This window comes from Cherax quadricarinatus, chromosome 81 (assembly GCF_038502225.1).
Source record: "Cherax quadricarinatus isolate ZL_2023a chromosome 81, ASM3850222v1, whole genome shotgun sequence".
NCBI lineage: Eukaryota > Metazoa > Arthropoda > Malacostraca > Decapoda > Parastacidae > Cherax > Cherax quadricarinatus.
In genome coordinates, this window is record NC_091372.1 from 1,496,089 (window position 1) to 1,503,225 (window position 7,137).

The 7,137-nt window shown below is 48.4% G+C and overlaps 1 protein-coding gene across 1 annotated transcript in view; it reads right to left on the bottom strand.

Moving 5' to 3' along the window:
• Nucleotides 1-6,533, bottom strand: part of LOC128699897 (zinc finger protein 780B) — a 30,846-nt gene extending 24,313 nt beyond the window's left edge. The window contains exon 1 of the mRNA XM_053792717.2: nucleotides 6,493-6,533. The gene's annotated coding sequence lies outside the window, so the exon portion shown is untranslated. The remainder of the gene's footprint in view (nucleotides 1-6,492) is intronic.
• Between the last annotated feature and the right edge of the window lie 604 nt (nucleotides 6,534-7,137).

Genomic DNA, 7,137 nt, shown 5'->3' on the forward strand with positions numbered 1-7,137 from the left:
TAACCGGAGGGCTTGTTATTTATACTTCGTGATATGAATCCAAAAATTCTATTTGCTTTATTGCAAACACATACTGTTGTCTTGCAGTTAGGTTACTGCTAACCAGACCTACATCTTTTTTGCAGTCAGTGATATTAAGATCTACATTACTTAGTTTATAAGTGTCATGGTTATTTTTTTTTTTCACTTAGAACTTTGCATTTGTCTATACAGCCTCTCTTCACTTAACGACGGAGTTATATTCCTAGGACCACGTCGTTAAATGAATTTGTTCGCTAAGTGAGGAGCATACTATAATGGTAGTGAGTTTGTGTCAACCATCTTTGATATTGTTTTAATGTCATCTTTGCACCATTTATAACATTTCTGGTATATTTTTAATTGCTTATACAGTAGTGTACTGTATATTGAAATAAACAAAATAGAGGAAATCTCTAATATACATTATTTAGGTATAAATACTGGTCAGAGAGCCCGTCGTAAGTCCAAGGCGTCCGTAAACGAGTACATCGCTAAGTGAAGAAAGGCTGTATTAAACTGCATCTGCCGCTTCTCCGACCACTGCATCAGTCTATTCAGATCTTCCTGCAGTGCTCTAGTGTCCTTGTCAGTTGTCATGGTGTCATCGGAAAATCTGCTTATATTGCTATTTATTCCCTCATCTGTGTTGTTTATATAAATTGTGAACAAGGGGCCCAACACTGAACCCTTGTGATTTCTCCCCACTTTTACTTTTTACAATTTTGGTCCAGGACAGGCCAAAATGCTATTATCAAGTGTGGGTTTTTGATTACGAGCACCATAATTTTTCTTAGCATGGGCCACCATCTGTGTTGTTTATATAAATTGTGAACAAGGGGCCCAACACTGAACCCTGTGAAACATTGCTTGTGATTTCTCCCCACTTTTACTTTTTACAGTTTTGGTCCAGGACAGGCCAAAATGCTATTATCAAGTGTGGGTTTTTGATTACGAGCACCATAATTTTTCTTAGCATGGGCCACCAGTAATTCATCATTGTGTCCTTATACTGGGAAAAAGTAAACCAGAACACACACACACAAAAAAATACAGAACAAGTTATGCCGATTGCAAAGACAAGAATACTCATTAAAAAAATCTAGATCGGATTAAATTAGATTCTTTATTTCCAAACAGTCTTTACGAAATACATAATAATCAGAAATCCTTTTGGAGGCAAAAGATTTCAGGCAAAACTTAGTCTAGTTTTAAGAACGACATGTTTATCTCTTTCATGAAAAAATCTAATAAGTTATGTAACTAATAATAATGCGCTATTTCTTAATTATGTATTTCCAATTTATTTCGTGCAGAAGAAACAGGAGACATAATTAGAGAATTGTTGAAGAGAGGTAGGGTGCTCATGGCTCAAGTGGTTGCTGTCTCGGCTCACAACTGAGGGACCCGGGTTCACTCCCCAGGCAAGAAGAAACATTGGGAATGCTTTCTTACTTCTGCTAGCCCCATTCGCTAGCAGTAAGTAGAAGCCTTGATGCTAGGCAACTGTTTTAGGTCTAGTCTAAGAGGTCTGGAAGTAGCACAGATCTGCCAGAAGCGGAGGTCTGGGGAAAGCACTGGTCTGAGAGAAGCACTGGTCAGGGAGAAGCACAGGTCTGGGAGAAGCATAGGTCTGGGAGAAGCACCGGTCTGGGAGAAGCATAGGTCTGGGAGAAGCACAGGTCTGGGAGAAGCACTGGTCTGGGAGAAGCACAGGTCTGGGAGAAGCACAGATCTGGGAGAAGCACAGATCTGGGAGAAGCACAGGTCTGGGAGAAGCACAGATCTGGGAGAAGCACAGATCTGGGAGAAGCACAGGTCTCGGAGAAGCACAGGTCTGGGAGAAGCATAAGTCTGGGAGAAACACCGGTCTGGGAGAAGCACAGGTCTGGGAGAAGCACAGATCTGGGAGAAGCACAGATCTGGGAGAAGCACAGGTCTGGGAGAAGCACAGATCTGGGAGAAGCACAGGTCTGGGAGAAGCACAGGTCTGGGAGAAGCATAAGTCTGGGAGAAACACCGGTCTGGGAGAAGCATAAGTCTGGGAGAAGCACAGATCTGGGAGAAGCACAGATCTGGGAGAAGCACAGGTCTGGGAGAAGCACAGATCTGGGAGAAGCACTGGTCTGAGAGAAGCACAGGTCTGGGAGAAGCACTGGTCTGGGAGAAGCACAGGTCTGGGAGAAGCACAGGTCTGGGAGAAGCACAGGTCTGGGAGAAGCACAGATCTGGGAGAAGCACAGATCTGGGAGCACAGGTTTGGGAGAAGCACAGATCTGGGAGAAGCACAGGTCTGGGAGAAGCATAAGTCTGGGAGAAACACCGGTCTGGGAGAAGCACAGGTCTGGGAGCACAGGTCAGGGAGAAGCACAGGTCTGGGAGAAGCACAGGTCTGGGAGAAGCACAGGTCTGGGAGAAGCACAGGTCTGGGAGAAGCACTGGTCTGGGAGAAGCACAGGTCTGGGAGAAGCACAGGTCTGGGAGAAGCACTGGTTTGGGAGAAGCACAGGTATGGGAGAAGCACTGGTCAGGGAGAAGCACAGGTCTGAGAGAAGCATAGGTCTGGGAGAAGCACCGGTCTGGGAGAAGCACAGGTCTGGGTGAAGCACAGGTCTGGGAGAAGCACAGATCTGGGAGAAGCACAGATCTGGGAGAAGCACAGGTCTGGGAGAAGCACAGATCTGGGAGAAGCACAGATCTGGGAGAAGTACATGTCTGGGAGAAGCACTGGTCTGGGAGAAGCACACAGGTCTGGGAGAAGCACAGGTCTGGGAGAAGTACATGTCTGGGAGAAGCACTGGTCTGGGAAAAGCACAGATTTGGGAGAAGCACAGGTCTGGGAAAAGCACAGGTCTGGGAGAAGCACAGGTCTGGGAGAAGCACAGGTCTGGGAGAAGCACTGGTCTGGGAGAAGCACAGGTCTGGGAAAAGCACTGGTCTGGGAGAAGCACAGGTCTGGGAAAAGCACTGGTCTGGGAGAAGCACAGGTCTGGGAGAAGCACAGGTCTGAGAGCACAGGTCTGAGAGAAGCACAGGTTTGGGAGAAGCACTGGTCTGGGAGAAGCACAGATCTGGGAGAAGCACTGGTCTGGGTGAAGCAGAGGTCTGGGAGAAGCACAGGTCTGGGAGAAGCACTGATTTGGGAGAAGCACAGGTCTGGGAGAAGCACTGGTCAGGTTGAAGCACAGGTCTGGGAGAAGCACTGGTTTGGGAGAAGCACAGGTCTGGGAGAAGCACAGGTCTGGGAGAAGCACAGGTCTGGGAGAAGCACAGGTCTGGGAGAAGTACATGTCTGGGAGAAGCACAGGTCTGGGATTATTATTACAATCAAGGGGGAAGTGCTAAACCCGGAGGATTATACAGCGCCTGGGGGGGATGTGGAAGGCATTCAGGCTTAATTTGGGGAACTGGAGCACAGATCCAATTCCCTAAATCAAGAGCCCCTCACCAACATCAAGGAACCTTCCTTGAGGGGACAGGTCTGGGAGAAGCACTGGTCTTGGAGAAGCACAGGTCTGGGAGAAGCACTGGTCTGGGAGAAGCACTGGTCTGGGAGAAGCACAGGTCTGGGAGAAGCACAGATCTGGGAGAAGCACAGGTCTGGGAGAAGTACATGTCTGGGAGAAGCACTGGTCTGGGAGAAGCACACATCTGGGAGAAGCACAGGTCTGAGAGCACAGGTCTGAGAGAAGCACAGGTTTGGGAGAAGCACTGGTCTGGGAGAAGCACAGATCTGGGAGAAGCACTGGTCTGGGTGAAGCAGAGGTCTGGGAGAAGCACAGGTCTGGGAGAAGCACTGATTTGGGAGAAGCACAGGTCTGGGAGAAGCACTGGTCAGGTTGAAGCACAGGTCTGGGAGAAGCACTGGTTTGGGAGAAGTACTGGTCTGGGAGAAGCACAGGTCTGGGAGAAGCACAGGTCTGGGAGAAGCACAGGTCTGGGAGAAGCACAGGTCTGGGAGAAGTACATGTCTGGGAGAAGCATTGGTCTGGGAGAAGCACAGGTCTGGGAGAAGCACAGATCTGGGAGAAGCACAGGTCTGGGAGAAGTACATGTCTGGGAGAAGCACTGGTCTGGGAGAAGCACACATCTGGGAGAAGCACAGGTCTGGGTGAAGTACAAGTCTTGGAGAAGCACTGGTCTGGGAGAAGCACAGATATGGGTGAAGTACATGTCTGGGTGAAGTACATGTCTGGGAGAAGCACTGGTCTGGGAGAAGCACTGGTCTATGAGAAGCACAGGTCTGGGAGAAGCACAGGTCTGGGAGAAGCACAGGTCTGGGAGAAGCACAGGTCTGGGAGAAGCACTGGTCTGGGAGAAGCACAGGTCTGGGAGAAGCACAGGTCTGGGTGAAGCACAGGTCTGGGAGAAGCACTGGTCTGGGAGAAGCACAGGTCTGGGAGAAGCACTGGTCTGGGAGAAGCACAGGTCTGGGAGAAGCACAGGTCTGGAAGAAGCACAGGTCTGGAAGAAGCACTGGTCTGGGAGAAGCACTGGTCTGGGAGAAGCACTGGTCTGGGAGAAGCACAGGTCTGGGAGAAGCACTGGTCTGGGAGAAGCACAGATCTGGGAGAAACACAGGTCTGGGAGAAGCACTGGTCTGGGAGAAGTACATGTCTGGGAGAAGCACTGGTCTGGGAGAAGCACAGGTCTGAGAGAAGCACTGGTCTGGGAGAAGCACAAGTCTGGGAGAAGCACAGGTCTGGGAGAAGCACAGCTCTGGGAGAAGCACAGGTCTAGGAGAAGCACTGGTCTGGGAGAAGCACAGGTCTGGGAGAAGCACAGGTCTGGGAGAAGCACAGGTCTGGAAGAAGCACTGGTCTGGGAGAAGCACAGATCTAGGAGAAGCACAGCTCTGCGAGAAGCACTGGTCTGGGAGAAGCACAGCTCTGGGAGAAGCACTGGTCTGGGAGAAGCACAGCTCTGGGAGAAGCTCCGGTCTGGGAGAAGCACAGCTCTGGGAGAAACACTGGTCTGGGAGAAGCACAGGTCTGGGAGAAGCACTGGTCTGGGAGAAGCACAGGTCTGGGAGAAGCACTGGTCTGGGAGAAGCACAGGTCTGGGAGAAGCACAGCTCTGGGAGAAGCACTGGTCTGGGAGAAGCACAGGTCTGGGAGAAGCACTGGTCTGGGAGAAGCACTGGTCTGGGAGAAGCACTGGTCTGGGAGCACAGATCTGGGAGAAGCACTGGTCTGGGAGAAGCACTGGTCTGGGAGAAGCACAAATCTGGGAGAAGCACTGGTCTGGGAGAAGCACTGGTCTGGGAGAAGCACTGGTCTGGGAGAAGCACAGATCTGGGAGAAGCACTGGTCTGGGAGAAGCACAGGTCTGGGAGAAGCACTGGTCTGGGAGAAGCACAGATCTGGGAGAAGCACTGGTCTGGGAGAAGCACATATCTGGGAGAAGCACTGGTCTGGGAGAAGCACTGGTCTGGGAGAAGCACTGGTCTGGGAGAAGCACAGATCTGGGAGAAGCACTGGTCTGGGAGAAGCACTGGTCTGGGAGAAGCACTGGTCTGGGAGAAGCACAGATCTGGGAGAAGCACTGGTCTGGGAGAAGCACTGGTCTGGGAGAAGCACTGGTCTGGGAGAAGCACAGGTCTGGGAGAAGCACTGGTCTGGGAGAAGCACAGATCTGGGAGAAGCACTGGTCTGGGAGAAGCACTGGTCTGGGAGAAGCACTGGTCTGGGAGAAGCACTGGTCTGGGAGAAGCACTGGTCTGGGAGAAGCACAGATCTGGGAGAAGCACTGGTCTGGGAGAAGCACTGGTCTGGGAGAAGCACAGATCTGGGAGAAGCACTGGTCTGGGAGAAGCACAGATCTGGGAGAAGCACTGGTCTGGGAGAAGCACTGGTCTGGGAGAAGCACTGGTCTGGGAGAAGCACTGGTCTGGGAGAAGCACTGGTCTGGGAGAAGCACAGGTCTGGGAGAAGCACTGGTCTGGGAGAAGCACTGGTCTGGGAGACCTTTACTTCGAATGTGAGTCAGTCTTTTTGATACGAGGAAAGTGAAAGCTACCTCAGTTCCTCGGATCAAGAACCTTCATATGTGGACTGAACGTAGCAGCGCTTATGACCCCTGTCGGTTTAGCGCTTCACTACGAATATAAGAAACTGAACGTAATTTATCTAGGAAACATTATACCCACAGGGACCACACAGCGCCCTGGGGGGACTGGGAGACGCCCAGGGTCGATCCAAGGAAGTGGAGGGGACTCAAATTACTCGGATCAAGAGCTCTCCGACAACCCAAAACATACAATATAAAATCCACGGAAGCACCATCCTCGGGCCTCAACATGGCTGTGTGGTCCACGTAGACTGTTGTTTCTCTATTTTCCCTAATTATTCCTAGTAATTACCCATAAATTACACAGCTAAATGCGCCTACGTGTGAGTATAATCATGTTTAGTGTCTGCCAAGTGAAACGAATAAAGAATAAAGGAGAAATAAGCAAAAATAACAGAGAATCACCCGGGAAGGGAAGGTAAACACAAGAGAAACAAACTAAAATGGCTGGGTAGTTTACGTAGACTAAATTTACTTTTTTGAAACTAACGTAAGAATATTCTGGGGTTACTTGTAGCTTTTATTACTTTTATTGTAATTTATGAAGGTTATTAAAGTCACGTGTGAGGTGCGTCGTTGTTGTATTGAGAAAATTCAGCAATTGTGAATTCTTGTAATTAACGAATTTATGGAGTTTGTGATGCTATGTAAATATTAATAATATAAGTAAATATGTAAGTAAATATATAAGTAAATAAGTAATCTAGCTTATATAACTTATATAGAATGATGAAGACCATTAATTAGTACTAATTATGAGGAAATTCAGCAGATATGAAAATATATTGGTATATTTGGAGTATTAATGATATATAACATTGTAATAAGTGTTATATCAGGTGGAACAACAATTTTTGGGAATTTTGATAAACCCGGAGCTTATAAAACTTAGAAAAAGTAGAAATAATGTTTGTATTTTACTAAAGCAGATATCTAAATATAATTTATATTAGTGTTTTAATGATATACGAGGTTGTTATTAGAGTTATATTAAGCAGAATATGAGTTGATGTGAATTTTCAAAAAGTGGGATGCTATAAAAGTGAGTAA